The sequence below is a fragment of the Aquarana catesbeiana genome, linkage group LG08 (assembly GCF_042186555.1).
Source record: "Aquarana catesbeiana isolate 2022-GZ linkage group LG08, ASM4218655v1, whole genome shotgun sequence".
Taxonomy (NCBI): domain Eukaryota; kingdom Metazoa; phylum Chordata; class Amphibia; order Anura; family Ranidae; genus Aquarana; species Aquarana catesbeiana.
In genome coordinates, this window is record NC_133331.1 from 106,533,116 (window position 1) to 106,548,934 (window position 15,819).

Here is a 15,819-nt window from a genome sequence, read left to right on the forward strand (position 1 = left end):
CACCAAGTAGGTTAATAAAAGTGCAGATTCAAAAAAAAAAAAATAATGAAAATGTTTTTTGAAGTTCCACCGACATTATAAATGTTAAAGTGCCTTGAAAAACTATTTTTATTGGGATTTTATGTGATAGACCAACACAAAGTGGCAAATAATAGTGAAAGGAAAATATATAGTTTTCAATTTTTTTTACAAATAAATGTGAAAAGCGTGACGTGCATTTATATTCAACCCCCCCCCCCCCCCCCAGCCCAATAAAACACATTTATGTTTTTGGCTGCAACATGGCAAAATGAGTAAATTTCAAGGGGTATGGATACTTTTTCAAGGCACTGTAAATGAGATCTATGTGATTGGGTTAACATATACTTTAAGTGTTAGATGTACTTTAAAGTGGTGGTAAACTCTCCCCCACAACTTTATCACATTTAAATCAGCATAAAAAACCCTAATGATTACTGCTTGTAGATGTCTCCTTACTTGCTCAGTGTTGTAAACTGTCCTGTTCTTTATGACGTCACCGGCGCATGCGCATTTCTCTGATTCATGGCATGCTCTGTGTCCATTGACAGGATGCCGTGTCTGTAAATTTACAGTCCCTGCGGCACAGCACTCAAATCCCACGAGACTGCAGAGTCATTCAAAGTTTCCCCCTACACCACATGTGAATACACATGGAGTGTAAACCTGGGCACTGGACTGCATACTGCAGTGTTATCAGCCGCAGCTGATAATACTGATACAAGCAAACATTACAAGATCGGCACAAGTAAATACTGTGGAGTAAAACAAGTCGGCTATGAGCAGTGAAGCAGGTTTGCAACTTGCCATAGAAACGTTGGATCGAGAAGGAGGCTTGGTTAACAGTACAGGAAGGGCTACATGAAAGGGCAGAAATATACTCTACTGTGGATGCACAAAACAATAACCAAGATGGCGCTGCCTTACCCCTGGAAACAGGATTTTTTAAAGTTTTTAAAAAAAGTAATATGTGATTTGGGCTGAATTACAATGGCTATAGTTTGATAATAACTTAATATAATGGACTAGATAAAAAGAAGCATTGGAGTGGGAATTTACTTCCTCTAAGTGTCAGAGGAAGATGGTGAATGGTCTAAAGGCCGGAGCACACTATGAGGAGGATTTACTAAAACTAGGGCACACAAAATCTGGTGCAACTGTTCGTAGTAACCAATCAGCATCTAACTTCAGCTTGTTCAATTAAGCTTTGACAATAAAACCTGGAAACTGATTGGTTACTATAATCAGCTGCACCAGATTCTGTGTGCTCCAGTTTAGTAAATCTCCCCAATATATTTTTGTATGTTAGCCAATCATTTTGAATGGATTAGCAGGGCTCCTTATTAAATTAAAGAACACACCAGCAGAACTAAAATGCACAATAGCATAAGAAAAGGGGAGAGAGGGAAATGGGACTTTGCATGAGGCATGCCAATGTGTAAAATACTAAGTGAATTGATATATCTGTAAATTGATTAGTGTACCAGTCCCATAGGGTAGTCCGCGATTTGTAATAAACAGAATATATCAGTAATAATCATAACAATATAATGCAATCGTAAAAGATTAACATATCAGACATGTAATAATATAATAACATATTTAATACGAATGTTCAATGGACATAACTGGTACAGTCAATACAGAATGAATAATTGATTCACGTAAAATACAAAACATAAATGGAATTCACATGATACATGTACAAATAGTATGTAATATCGATAAAATACATATTTTGGGCGAGCATGTCTCGGCACCCTTGTTTTGAAACAATGCGTTTAATGGCGTTATAGCCAATCATCAGGAGTGAGATGCACAGTATATGATAGTCAAAGCCCATAGGCTATACTTAGCCTTTATGATGTAATTAGGCGGTGGCCTGGGATGAGTTGTCTCACCCGGGGATGAGGCGGAAGACCCGATAAGAACGAAAAAAGGACCAAGAATGGGAGCAGCCAAGAAGCAGGCCAGATCATCCACAGCATGATCCCATGTGCTATGAGTGCAACTTAACATGTACCAGAACTGAGTGATATATGTATGACGTGATGGACGTCCTTCCTCATGATTGTATCATGCATAATAGATGCTTTGTGGTGTGCTGCAGTCCAGGTGTCTAGGCAAGTGGGTTGAAATGCTATTCTGAATAAATGGCACCACTATGCACATCTGTTAATGTGCTTTGCAGAAAAATGCACGTAAAGCAATGCATCAGTGTGAGTGGGCCCAAATGGTAGGAATGTACATAAAGGAGAAATAAATGGAGATGCATCCACCTGCACATACAGACTTACAAAAGATGAAGCCCTTAAAAAAATCAATTGCATGAGTGATCCACACAGCGTTAATGTTTTTTTAAACTCTAGATCAAAACAATGTCATTGGAAAAAAAAGAGACCATGAGAACTCCGTCAAGGCAAATATCAATGCCTTCATATGTCTTACAAGACTCCATTTAGTTAAATGGAGAACTGTAAATATTGATTTTTCCTTGGTGCATCTCATTGATGCCTTCACTGCCTTTCCATAAACACAGTAGAGGAAAGAACAAGGAAGAAAAATCAGCCCTTGATTTTCTTGTTACCTTGAGTCCTGAGGCTCTTAACATATAATATATATAGAATCAATGAGCAAGAAACTTGGCTAATAAGAAAAAAAAAAAAATCAGTCTTTAAAAAAAAAAAAAAAGGAATCCGTTTAGTAGTCTACCGTATAGACAGTGCAGAGAAAACCTCCTTTGAAGTAGTTTGTTTTGTGGCACATTTATGGATTTCGGTTAATGCTTTTATATTTTTTTTTTTTTTTTTACCATTATCTATTGCAAACCCTCTCCTAGCCACCAGAGCCCACCGCTCACTGAATACTTAAGTACAACCTTGCATTTGGACACATGTAAATTCAACATGTAATTTTTTTTTTTTTTAATACAGTCAGGACCAAAATAAAACACCATTTCTTTCAACCTTCTAAATTAATATTTTATATTATCACAACCACCCAGCAGTTAGAGGATTCTTTTCAGGGTTTCTACATTTTAAATATCCTGTTGTGAAAAGCAGGTTGCTTACAGAGCTCTGTATATAAAGTTTTTGTACAAAAAGTGTCACATGAGTTTCTCCCTTACTGGATGGCATCTAGACATTGATGGTTCTGCCTTAGGTTTCAATGAAAGATAAAGTAACTGAAATGGAAATACTTGCACTGGGCTGTATTGATCATGCTTAAAAAAAAAGTTGACGTTTAAATAAACAATATTGAGCTTAAAATGTATGTATAGCCAAATGTTTTTTTTTCCGGTTTTGAGTAGGGAAGAGTTAAAACCCAGAACAGGTTTTTTTTTTTGTTTTTTTGCTGTCTGTGTCCTGGTGAGATATCCCTTCACCTCGTATTCCGGAGACACAGCAAGAACTGAGAGGACATCTCCTCAAGTGAGAATTCCATTCCAAACAGTTGTCACCATTGGAAGAATTCCCCTCCTGCTATCACAGCAACTCAAATTATTTTTTTTCCCATTGTTGTCTATCTTGATGACAAAGGTAGACACCATGGCATATAGAGGGGGATGACAAAAATCACAAAAAATTTGATGGAGTCTAACCCATCCCCACTGTATCCACAGCTCACTCCCAGCACAGAGATTGGGCTCTCACCAAGCACGCAGGATCCCATACTAATGAACAGTAACTGGGAGGCCCGAGTCCCAAAGACCCGATTGCTGTGATATCCTCCAGAAGACGATTACATGGATCAGTTACTGTACAGCCAGCCCCTGTTTTGTTTTCTCCTCTTGAATGGAGAAAAGGATGCATTGTGTCTTTTTCTCCTTTGCTAGAGGAGAATATAATATATTATACACATATATATATATATATACATATATATATATATACACACATACACACATATACATATATATATATATATATATATACATACACATATATATATATATATATATATATATATATATATATATATATATTATATCAGGATTTGATCTAGGGCAGGGTTAAGGCCAAAGGTCATAGTCAAAAGTCATGGTCAGAGTAATTTAGGAAGGATTTAAAAATTTAGTATCACTGTGTTTTAAGTAGGATTAAAAAGAAAATGTGTACTATTGTTTCTGGGCGATACTATGGATACAAACAAACACATACGCCAATCAGCCATAACATATTGAACACCCACCATAATCAGTTGAGGGCATGGACTCCACTAGACCGCTGAAGGTATGCTGTGGTATCTATCAGGGGGTAGAAGAAAACCAGGGGTGCAGGATGTCCAGAATATATAGGTGCAGTATTAGCTTTTTGCACTAAGCTCACAAATCTTTTGGGTTATGAATCAACGTTATTTCACTTTATCTGTCAGTGGTCATAATGTGATAGCTGATCAGTGTATGTTGTATAACTGCAAGCAACAGGATCAGGAGAATTCATTTTGGGTTGTTCTTTAGTGGTAGGTTATGATAATAAGAAATATACAGCTACATTTTAAACATTTATATATTTTTTGTATTATTTTGTGCCAGTTTTCCTTTCATAATAAAAAAAAAAAAATCAGGTATAATTCACCAGGATACACTAAATAGTTTTGATGGTAGGTACAGTTTTACTAATGCATATCAAAGTTGCAGAACTATGTTCAGGCATTAGGGTTTGTTTTACCCTCATCCTGAAGGAGTTAAAGAACAGACTGTTCTAAAAAAAAAAATAGTATCCATCTTTAGGAAACCATGAAAACACACATTTAATGTTTACTAAAGGCATTTTTTAAATGAAAATATGTTATACTTACCTGCTCTGTGCAATGAGCGCAGCCCCCCATCACCTCCTCTGGGGTCCCATCGGCGACTTTGGCTCCTTCTCTTGTCCATGTGCATCAATAGCAAGCCAATTGCTATAGTGCTCGTTCCTGAGCTGTGTGTCCAGAGAGTGGTGCTCACTAGACACACACAGCGCAGCTTGGCCCCGCCTCCACTTTCTCTTTACAGTATTCGATTGACAGTGTTTAAGCCAATAGCTCCTGCTGCTGCTGCCCGAGTCCCTGTGTGAGGAGGAAGAGAGTAGAGAAGGGATCCAGCTGTATCGATTAAGGACTTGGGCAAGTATTTAGGGAGGTAGGAAAGGATGGCAAGCTTTAAAACGTTTTTACCCTAATGCAGGCGATGCATTAAGGTAAAAAACATTTTCAAATTAGAACTAGTCATTTTTTTTTTTTTTTAAGACACACATTGACAGCACAAAACCACAAGCAATGTACAGTACTGTAACTGTTGTTTTGTAGGTGGGCAAATGGGTGTACCTGTACTTCCCCTTTAATTGGTGGGGCTAGCTGGCGCGCGCCCGCCATGTACAGTGTGACCGTGCCTGCGGGTCCCGCGATCGTGTCACGAGACGCAGAAAAAAATAGTCAAAATAGTGTCAAAAGTGTCCGATATGTCCACCATAATGTCGCAGTCACGATAAAAAAAAATTAAAAAAAATTGCAGATCGCCAACATTACTAATAAAAAAAAATAATACAAATGGCATAAAAAACTATCACCTATTTTGTAGACGCTATAACTTTAGTGCAAATCAACCAATATACACTTATTGCGATTTTTTTTTTACCAAAAATATATAGAAGAATACATATCGGCCGAAACTAAGGAAAAAAAGGGTTTTTTTTATATATTTTTGGGGGATATTTATTATAGCAAAAAGTGAAAAATATTGCTTTTTTTACAAAATTGTTGCTTTTTTTTTGTTTATAGCGCAAAAAATAAAAACCGCAGAGGTGATCAAATACCACCAAAAGAAAGCTCTAATTGTGGGGGGGAAAAAAAAGGACGTCAATATTGTTTTGTTGTAACATTGCACGGCCGCACAATTGTCAGTTAAAGCGACGCAGTGCCGAATCACAAAAAGTGCTCTGGTCAGGAAGGGGGTAAAATCTTCCGGGGCTGAAGCGGTTAAAGACGAGGGTGAAAATTTAGGTTGTTTTCACCAAATTAATGAATTCGAGTGAAAAAACATTTACCATGCTGTAATATATGAAATGCAAATATGAGTATTTGCTGCTTGGTTTGTGTGTGAAAGCAGGATGAGAGATGGCTGATGACAAGGCTATTTACAAGAAGGGTTTTTGTGGGTTCTGTTATTTGAAAGCAGTAGAAATGTTTGTTGGTTTGTTAACAGACCACATTATTTTCTTAATTGACATATTTTTTATACTTCTTTATGCATTAAAGCAAAATACATTTCTCTGGCCCATAGGTACTGAGAAAGCATTCTTTCAAGTTTCTCTAACACCAGCCAAAATAACAGATGTTCTCCCCCTCAATTCAATACAGAATTGGATCACAAACAACAAAAATGCTACTTTAACACTATTATTTCCCAAAGCACTAGCAGACCAGAATACAGCCCTTGTTAATATTATTTGAATCTCTTGAGCTGATGTCAGCCTCATTATTTCTTGCATTCATGTTGTAATACAAACACACAGCACAAGGAAACTGTCACAACTGTGATTATTCAGGAAGCTTCATTTGCATATGCCAAGTTACTGCAGCACACCTTGTCCTCCTTAAACGCTCTGTGCCTTGGTTGTGTGATCTCAGGAATGGTAATCTCGCAAGAACAGCAGTGATTCTAGGGTACAAGATTAATCATTGACAAAAGTAAAGGCTAAAAAAAATAAAATAAAAAATAAAATATTCAGCCTGCTTTTAAGGCATTACAAGAAAGGAATGTGATTTTCCTGCCAAGATGTGTATTAAAACTATGCTCAGTGCAGTTAGTGGGAAGGAAAAACAGATCAGGGTTATTAGTATTTACAGTAAGTATTACTTGGAGTTATTGTTTTGTCAAACATGGTAGGCTAGAATATTAAACCCGAAGAGGAGATACAAATCTGGATCAATTATTCAGAATGACTGGGAGCTGGAGACTTCCAAATAAAAAGAACCTTTCTATTACTAACAGCACAACGCTTAAACTGTATTAACAGAAACCTGTACTGGAAGTAAAAGTGTACCCTGTCTTAGCTGACCACTTTCTAATTGGTAGCTGGTTACCTGGCCATCTATGACCTAATACTTTTAATTCACTGACAACAGGTATAGTTTTCTTTTAACCCTTTCATGACTAAGCCTATTTTTGAAATTTGGTGTTTACAAGTTAAAATCCGTATTTTTTGCTAGAAAATTACTTAGAGTTCCCAAACATTATATATATTTTTTTAGCAGAGAATCTAGAGAATAAAATGGAGATTGTTTCAATATTTTATATCACACGGTATTTGTGCAGCGGTGTTTTAAACGCAAATTTTTGGAAAAGGGACACTTTCATGAATTTTAAAAAATCCAAACAGTAAAGTTACCCCAATTTTTTTGTATAATGTAAAAGATGATGTTATGCCGAGTAAATAGATACCAAACATGTCACCCTTTATAATTGCACGCACTCGTGGAATGGCGACAAACTACGGTACCTATGAATTTCCATAGGCGACGCTTTAAATTTTTTTTACGGTTACCAGGTTTAAGTTACAGAGGAGGTCTAGGGCTAGAATTATTGCTCTCGCTCTGACGATCGCGGTGATACCTCACAGGTGTGATTTGAACACCATTTACATATGCGGGCGCAACTTCCGTATGCGTTTTCTTCGCTGCGCAAGCTCGCGGGGACGGGGGCACTTTAAAAATTTTTTTTTTTTATTTTTATACTTTATAAATTGTGTTTAAAAAATTTTTTAAGTTTTTTTACTTTTATTGCTGTCACAAGGAATGTAAACATCCCTTGTGACAGTAATACGTGGTGACAGGTACTCTCTATGGAGGGATCGGGGGTCTAAAAGACCCCCGATCCCTCCTCTGCACTTCAAAGTATTCAGATCGCCGAAAACGGCGATTCTGAATACTGTTTATTTTTTTTAAACTGGCGCCATTGGCAGCCGAGTAAACGGGAAGTGACGTCATGACGTTACTTCCGTGTTTACAATGAGAAGGCTGGAACGAAGCCGCCCACAGCTTCGTTCCAGCCCGCCCCCAGCCGTCAAAGGCAGCCGATTGGACACCGGGCCTCCCGATCGCACGGGAGGCCCGGTAAGAGCGGCGGGAGGGGGGTATGTCCCCTCCCGCTCCTCCGGTATAACAGCCGAGCGGCTTTTAGCCGCATCGGTTGTTATACTCGGGTAGCCGATCGCCCTCTGTAAACAACGGTACCGGGATGATGCCTGCAGCTGCGGGCATCATCCCGGTATAACCCCGGAAAGCCGAGTATGCATATCTGCGTACGGTCGGCGGGAAGGGGTTTAAAGTAGACATCCTCCATATTTTATCTTTTACATTTGGTTTTAAAAAGGCAAGGGATGGTCTGTTAGTTTTTTACAATTCGAGTCACCATTGGGGATATTTTCCATCGCTTTCTGGTGGGTCACCAGGACAGGAAGTAGGAAATCTTCCCAAGAGGGGGTCGTTGAGATACAAAAAAAAAAAATGGCTTGGCTGGAGTTTCTCTTTAGATATACAGTTAGGTCCATATAGATTTGGCACAATTTTCATACTTTTGGCTCTGTATGCCACCAGGAAAAAAAATAAAACAAAACAATCCAAATGAATTTGAAGTGCAGACATTCAGCTTTAATTCAAGGGGTTGAACAGAAATATCAAACTAAAATTTAAGGAACTGCAACTATTTTTATACACAGTCCCCCCATTTTCAGGAACTCAAATGTAATTGGACAAATTAATATAATTATAAAAAAAAACAATTATATTTTGTTGAGAATCCTTTACTGGCAATGGCTGCCTGAAGTCTGGAACCCATGGCCATTACCAAAGTCAGGGTTTCCTCCTTTCTGATACTTTGCCAGGCTCTAACTGCAGCTGTCTTCAGTTCTTTGTGGGTCTTTCTGCCTTTAGTTTTGCCTTAAGCAAGTGAAATGCATGCTCAATTGGGTTGAGATCAGGTGATTGACTTGGCCATTGCAGAATATTCCACTTTTCTTTCAAAAGCTCCTGGGTTGCTTTTGCAGTGTGTTTTGGATCACTGTCCATCTGTACTTTGAAGCGCCGTCCAATCAACTTTGCTAAATTTGGCTGAATCTGGACTGACAGCATATCTCTAAACACTGCAGAATTCATCCGGCTGCTTCTGTCTTATCAATAAACACCAATGAACCAGTGCCACTGGAAGTGAGTATTTTTAATTATGACTTTTCTAATACATATTTTTCACTTGTAGCAAGCAGTTGGTGCTACACTATGGACACCTTCATGGTAGCCCTCTGAAAAGTGATCAATTTTAGAGATGGAGTTTGATGGGATGTGTGGAGAGGGCTTTGTGTTCCTTCCCTGCTGCCTGTATTAATCCCGTAAATCATGCATGCCCATGTCATTACACTGCCTCCACCATGTTTTACAGATGACTGTATGCTTTGGATCATGAGTGGTTTGAAGCCTTCTCCACACTTTTTTCTTCCCATCATTCTGGTACAGATTAATCTTAGTTTTATTCATCCAAAGAATGCTTTTCCAGAATTGGTCTGGCTTTTTTAGATGTTTTTTGGCAAAGTCTAAGCTGGATTTTCTATTCTTCAGGCTTATGAATGGTTTTCACCTTCTGGTGAACTTATGGTGTATTTGCTCTTGTGAAGTCTTAATGATACACCCACCTCCTGGAGAGTGTCCTTTACTTGTCTGGATGTTGTGAATGAGTTTTTCTTTATCAGAGAGGATCCTGCTAACATCCACCACTGATGTCTTCTGTGGACGTTCAGGCCTTTTTATGTTGCTGAGCTCACCAGTGCATTCTTCTTTCCTCAGAATGTACCAAACTATTGATTTGGCCACTCCTAATGTTGATGCTCTCTCTCTGATGGATTGGTTTCATTTTTGAAGCCTTACAATGGCCTGTTTTACTTGCATGGACAGCTCCATTGAACACATGATGTAGGTTCACAGCAATACATTCCAAATGCAACTACCACACTTAGAATCAACTCCAGATCTTTACTGGCTTAATTGATAAGGAAATAATGAAGGACTAGCCCACACCTAGCCATGAAACAGATTTTGATTCAATTGTCCAATTACTTATGGTTCCTTAAAAAAGGGGGGGGGGGTGGCCATTAAGAACTGTAATTCCTAAACCCTTCCTCCGATTTGGATGTACATACCCTCAAACTAAACCTGAGCGTGTGCACTTTCAGCCTATATCCATTATGTAACTATAGCTTGAATATGTTTTGGTAAATACCTGAAAAAAAAAAAAATTGTGCCTGTGTCCAAATACAGATGGACCCTGTAACGAGCCCCTTTGCTCGCTCGGTTCCACTCTCCCGACACTCCTCTGCAGCTATTGAATCAGATTGCAACGTCTGATCGTCTGATGGTTCGGTCATCCAATGCTCCGGGATTAGAACTACATCTTTGTGCCATTCTAACCCAGTTGTGATAGCTCAGAACAAACACCAGACAGGCTGTATGTAAGTTCAAACAGGAAACTCCTTTATTCAAAAATACAGGCTCTTTTATACACTAACAGTGGAGGTGCAGACCTCCGGCTCATATTACTCCAACAATACACCTGTAACCTAATTAACCTAATTAACATGAGCTAATTAACTAATCCCTTTAGACAGCCTAGATGACTCAGACATGACCTTTAGGCCAGACTGGCCGTCTTGTAGTTCAGAAAACACAATCAACATAGATTCTTCTTCACACAATAGCAGAGTTAATTAACAAAAACAACAATGGGGATCTAATGACTCTTAGATCCCATAGTAGACTTATTTACAATACACATTTTAGCAGACAACAGACAGACAGGTGTTGGAATTTACATCAGCATCTCCTAACAGTATCTGTCCCAGCATTATGAATCAGCCACTATTTCTAATATGGTAAATCCAGGGTCTCCAGAGTCTGTGTGTCCCGGGGGACCAGGACCCGAATCCACAGTAATACCACCTCAAGGGTCCCCAGGCCTACAGCTCACAAAGAGCACCGTTCCCCCAAATGCAAGGGCCCCCGATCCATCGGCAAGAGGCTAGCATACAGTCCCCTCCAAAAGTCTCTCTCCTGGCTAGGTCTGTCACAGACCCAACTGTAGACTTCTGTCTAAACAAAAGGATTTGCTCGCTCCTAGATTGTAAGCTCTAACGAGCAGGGCCCTCTGATTCCTCCTGTATTAAAGTGTATTGTAACTGTACTGTCTGCCCTAACATTGTAAAGCACTGCACAAACTGTTGGGGCTACATAAATCTTGTATAATAATAAATTCTGAGGAAATAACCAGCATACCTGGATCTAATTTTTACCCTGGTCTTCATTTTTGGTATATGGCTGCCCCACTATAATGCCCGATTCTAGATTCCTTATCTTTTGACTAGCTTGGAATATGAAACTACAAAATTGCAAGCCAGAGGTGTCCTGGTCCCTCCACCTCTTGTTATTCTAGGGCTACAGAGCACTGAATGATGAGATCCTACTCAAAAGTGCTGTGAAAAGCTAGCAGAATCTGCCTATTTTTTAAAAATAAATCAAATTTTAAAAAAAAGGTACAAGTGTTATTAGCCAATTGTCTGTCAACCCCATGGATCAGACAGACAGCTGCAAAAAACAGGGCTCCTATGGGTTTCCCATGCAATGATGGCATCTCTTTCAAAGCCTGCTCCTAGTTATTTCCACACTTCCCACTATTCAGAATAATTGAGGGGGATCAGCACAGGTAGGAGTGAGAGCTCACCATGGACTTCAACGCTGGATCTCTACAGCTGGCAGAAGTTACACTGAAAAGTAAACTGACCAATAACAGCTACAATGTCTTGCTACTGCAGTAGAAAAAAAACCCTGTCAGCTTCCTGGTTCTAGTGACTCACAGCACCCTCTGCAGTCCTGTTAATTAATGGCAAAGAACTTTGTTATCTGTTGCTTGGCGCCTTGACCCTACATTTTGCCAACTGCTCCATCCTCTACAGCACTTTATTCTGGACCCCCTGATGCCATGCTCTGGGAACGCAAACAATGTCCACGTAATCTTATGAATCAGTGACATCCTTGTAAAATCATGCCTTGAATTATCACCCCTAGTAATAAATATGACCATGTTAATTACATGCCAATAAGCATGTAGAAGAAGACTACAGTTAGGTCATGTTATAGCTTTACATGATGAGGGGGCACTGATAAAAGATATATTGCATTTATGAAATTATATATATATATATATATATATATATATATATATATATATATATATATATATATATATATATATATAATAAAGCAATAATGAACACAAGCTCTTAGAGCATTTAAAGTTGAACATGTTGTCTTCACTCTTGCACAGTTGTACAGACTCTTCTGCTGTACTGAAATTGCGTATACGGATTTTACTGCACACTGTGAGCTTCTTGCTGTATGCATTAGAAGCTGCAGTAAATCAGACACAACTCACCTCTGAGCTGGAGGACTTACAGTATTATCTAGAGCTTTCCTCCCCAGCCTTACTGTCCCTGGTCCACTCCATTCTTTCATTGGATATCTGTTCTTTTAGTCATGGAGGATCAGCACCACGTGTGGGCATTACATAGTAGACTGCATGCAAATACAGTCTGCTTAAAACTGCCTACTCTTCCAGACTGACATTTACCTATCAAAGCATTTTCATATTTCCAAAACTCCTCCCAAAAGCCAGCTCACCACTTGCGTTGGGAGCCAAAAACTGCCTGTCTTGCCAAGAGAGGCATGGAGACCCAGTGATAACAGCACTGGATCATTATATAAGGTAAGTAATGAAAACACATTTTTAGTGCATCATTTTATTAGCATGTTGATTTGGGGGGGGGAGTCTGGGAAGGCAAAATATAAGAATGAACGAACTTCAGCTATAATGATGCTGTCTATTCAATGATTTAACTTCATTGTGATTAGTATTTCTAAGAGCCATGTCTCTAACTGGCAAAACAATGTTTTATCTTTTCCCTTCTACAACAAAAGAGAATGGAGCCCAGGTAAACTAAATATGGCCTTTGGTGCACTGATTGAGTAATAATGCTTAGCGAGCAAATCCAAACCCATTTACTCAAACCACACACAATGCAATGTTCTCATATAGACAACAACAAACACCAGTGTACAACAGTTCCACAATATTATATATATATACATACATACACATACACACACACATACACATATACACACACACTTTGTTCCTTTATGAAATGATGTAAAAATCCTGCCACTAAACCATCTGTCAAGCAACAAGCTTTTGGGAATTCATTATTTGTTCTTCAGATTGTGATATCTTTGATGCTAATTTGTTCTAACAAATGAATTGACAAAAAGCCTTCTAGTATGGGTGTTATGTTTCATTAAAAGGAAATTCTATGAATTACTACAGCCAATATGAAATCACTAATTCCATACCGACTATGTTTCCAAATAATACAATTTTTCTTTTCTCTCGTGCTGTCTCCAAAGCTTTTTATTTATTATGTCTGTAATTATGGAGCAGAGGTTCTACATTCACCATGGTAACCTTGTCTTAAGATAAGCACTAGTGTTCTTGTTAGTGTTTTATAAATGTATTCTTAAAGCGAACCTGGGAGGATAGGAACATCATGGTTGCTGCCACTGCCAACTTGTTTTTAAAGATGCAAGGTCTGGGGTTAGGTGATCCTGATCTAGGCTTTGTTACTCAGTGAATCCCTGATCTGGCACAAAGCATGTAGCCAGTAAAAATCTAAAAAGAATTAACTTCTGTCTTCAGTGTCTGGTTCAAGTGAGTAACTCTGTTATACTGCAGTGTGTAATCTTGTGCACACTGGGGTAGATTTGGTGGAATCAGAATCTGGTGCAGCTGTGCATGGTAGCCAATCTGCTTCTAACCCCAGTTTGTTCAATTAAACTTTGACAAAAAAAAAAAAAAAACCTGGAAGCTGGTTTATATGCTGGTTTTTATGCAGGAGTGAGCCTGATTTTGAACTTTAGAAAATAAACCCCACTGTGTTAGATGCCTAAAAAACATCCAGTTCAATGTGTTTGGGTAGCATTCAACTTGCAAATGGATGGCTCTCCTGACTGAGGGTAGAGGTGGCACCAGGAGAAGCTGAAAAAAAATTACTAATAGCGATTTTTAAAACCCGATCCTTTAATCAATGATTTCATCACTAGCCTGTTGTGGAGTCAAACTCTTTATGTTGCATTCTTGATACCCATTGATAATAAAAATGCAACAAGGAGAACCATGCTTGGAATGGTCAGCTCAAAAGGGCAGTCCTGGAAGCACATAAGAAAATGCCTCTGCCTTGGAACACAAAGAAAAAAAGACACTTGAGTTAAGCTGGCCATACACCAATTGAAATTAAGCAAGTTCAGCAGGGATCTGAACTTTTCTGCTTAAAAGAAGTCTAGGGCCAGCCATACAAATACAACTTCCAGTCAAAACCATTATACATTTTGGTTGCACTTATTTTAGACTTCAAAATCTTAAACTTGTAAAAATTTGTAACCGGATCATGCATTTAATATTTTAAGAAAAACAGAATATGTATAGTTGAACATAGTAAGCTGGAACAAAGATTTATATATATCTCTATCTCTATCTCTACACACACACACACACACACACACACAAATAAAATTCAGGCTTGATTTTATTTTTAACCACTAGTACTGCAAAAGACAGCTGGGAGTTGATGGGACATATACACTATCCTTCCCTACAGCCTTTTATTTTATCGTGATTCTAGGTCCAATGTATACAAGGCACAGTGCATCTTTCAAATATTTGTGAGTTCTTTAAGAACTGAAGACACCACTTTAAATGAGAAGACCTTAATGGATTTCTGCAAAGAAAAACTGTGCCATTATAATTGACAGTCAGTCGACTTTCAGAATAAAACTACTGTTTTAACAACCTTAACCTAGAACATATTCTGCTCAATGCCTCTAAGGCTTTCAATAAAATAGTCAACCTGCAAAGCATATTTTCTAGGCTTAAATAACAATCCAAAGAATATAAATGTAGTCTGACTGGAATGACATATTTATGGGGCAATAAAGCCTACACTGCTGCTTTTATGCTACACTTAATGGGTCATTGTAAAAAATAAAAGAAAATGAATAGAATTTGCTTAAACTTATACCAGAAAAACAACAATTAGTCTAGGCCAAATTTGTAAGGTTTCTTTTTTTGTAATTTGCTCCTCTAAATGACATACAAAGCAGACTTGTTTTGCAAATTGCATCTAAAAAAAAAAAAAAAAAAATCAACATCCCTGGAGACAATAGCAATAACAAAAATAACAGTGCTAATAATGGCAACACAAATAAATTGCAATCACCATCATAAGATATATTCTTACATACAAACATGTTTTTTTACCAGGGTTTTTGTCCCCCCCCCCCCCACACACACACACACTTTTTATTATTTTATTTTTTTTACTATTTTGCATGTCTTGTGATCACAGATGCTACCTAGTTCTATATAAAACATGCATACACAGACATTTCTGGTAAGCAAACGCATTAATCAGGCTGACACACATTATGCTACTGTTACAGCTTCTGGTAAAAAGAAAAATAGCAGATTTAAGAGATTGCATTTCTGACACTAACCTAAAAACAAGCAGCTATATACATATATTGGAACAAAAGGTATTACAAGTCTGTGAAACTACTCTTGTAATCCAGGATCCCCAGACCATACCTAGTGATTGCAACGAGCAAAACACCACTATTAGAAAGGATCTGCTGCACATCTGTATTGGGTGGAAGGTGGGTTCTGATCAATGT

The 15,819-nt window shown here is 38.2% G+C and overlaps 1 protein-coding gene across 3 annotated transcripts in view; it reads right to left on the bottom strand.

Moving 5' to 3' along the window:
* Positions 1–15,819, bottom strand: part of ARID5B (AT-rich interaction domain 5B) — a 406,103-nt gene that overhangs the window by 297,238 nt on the left and 93,046 nt on the right. The window lies entirely within an intron of this gene.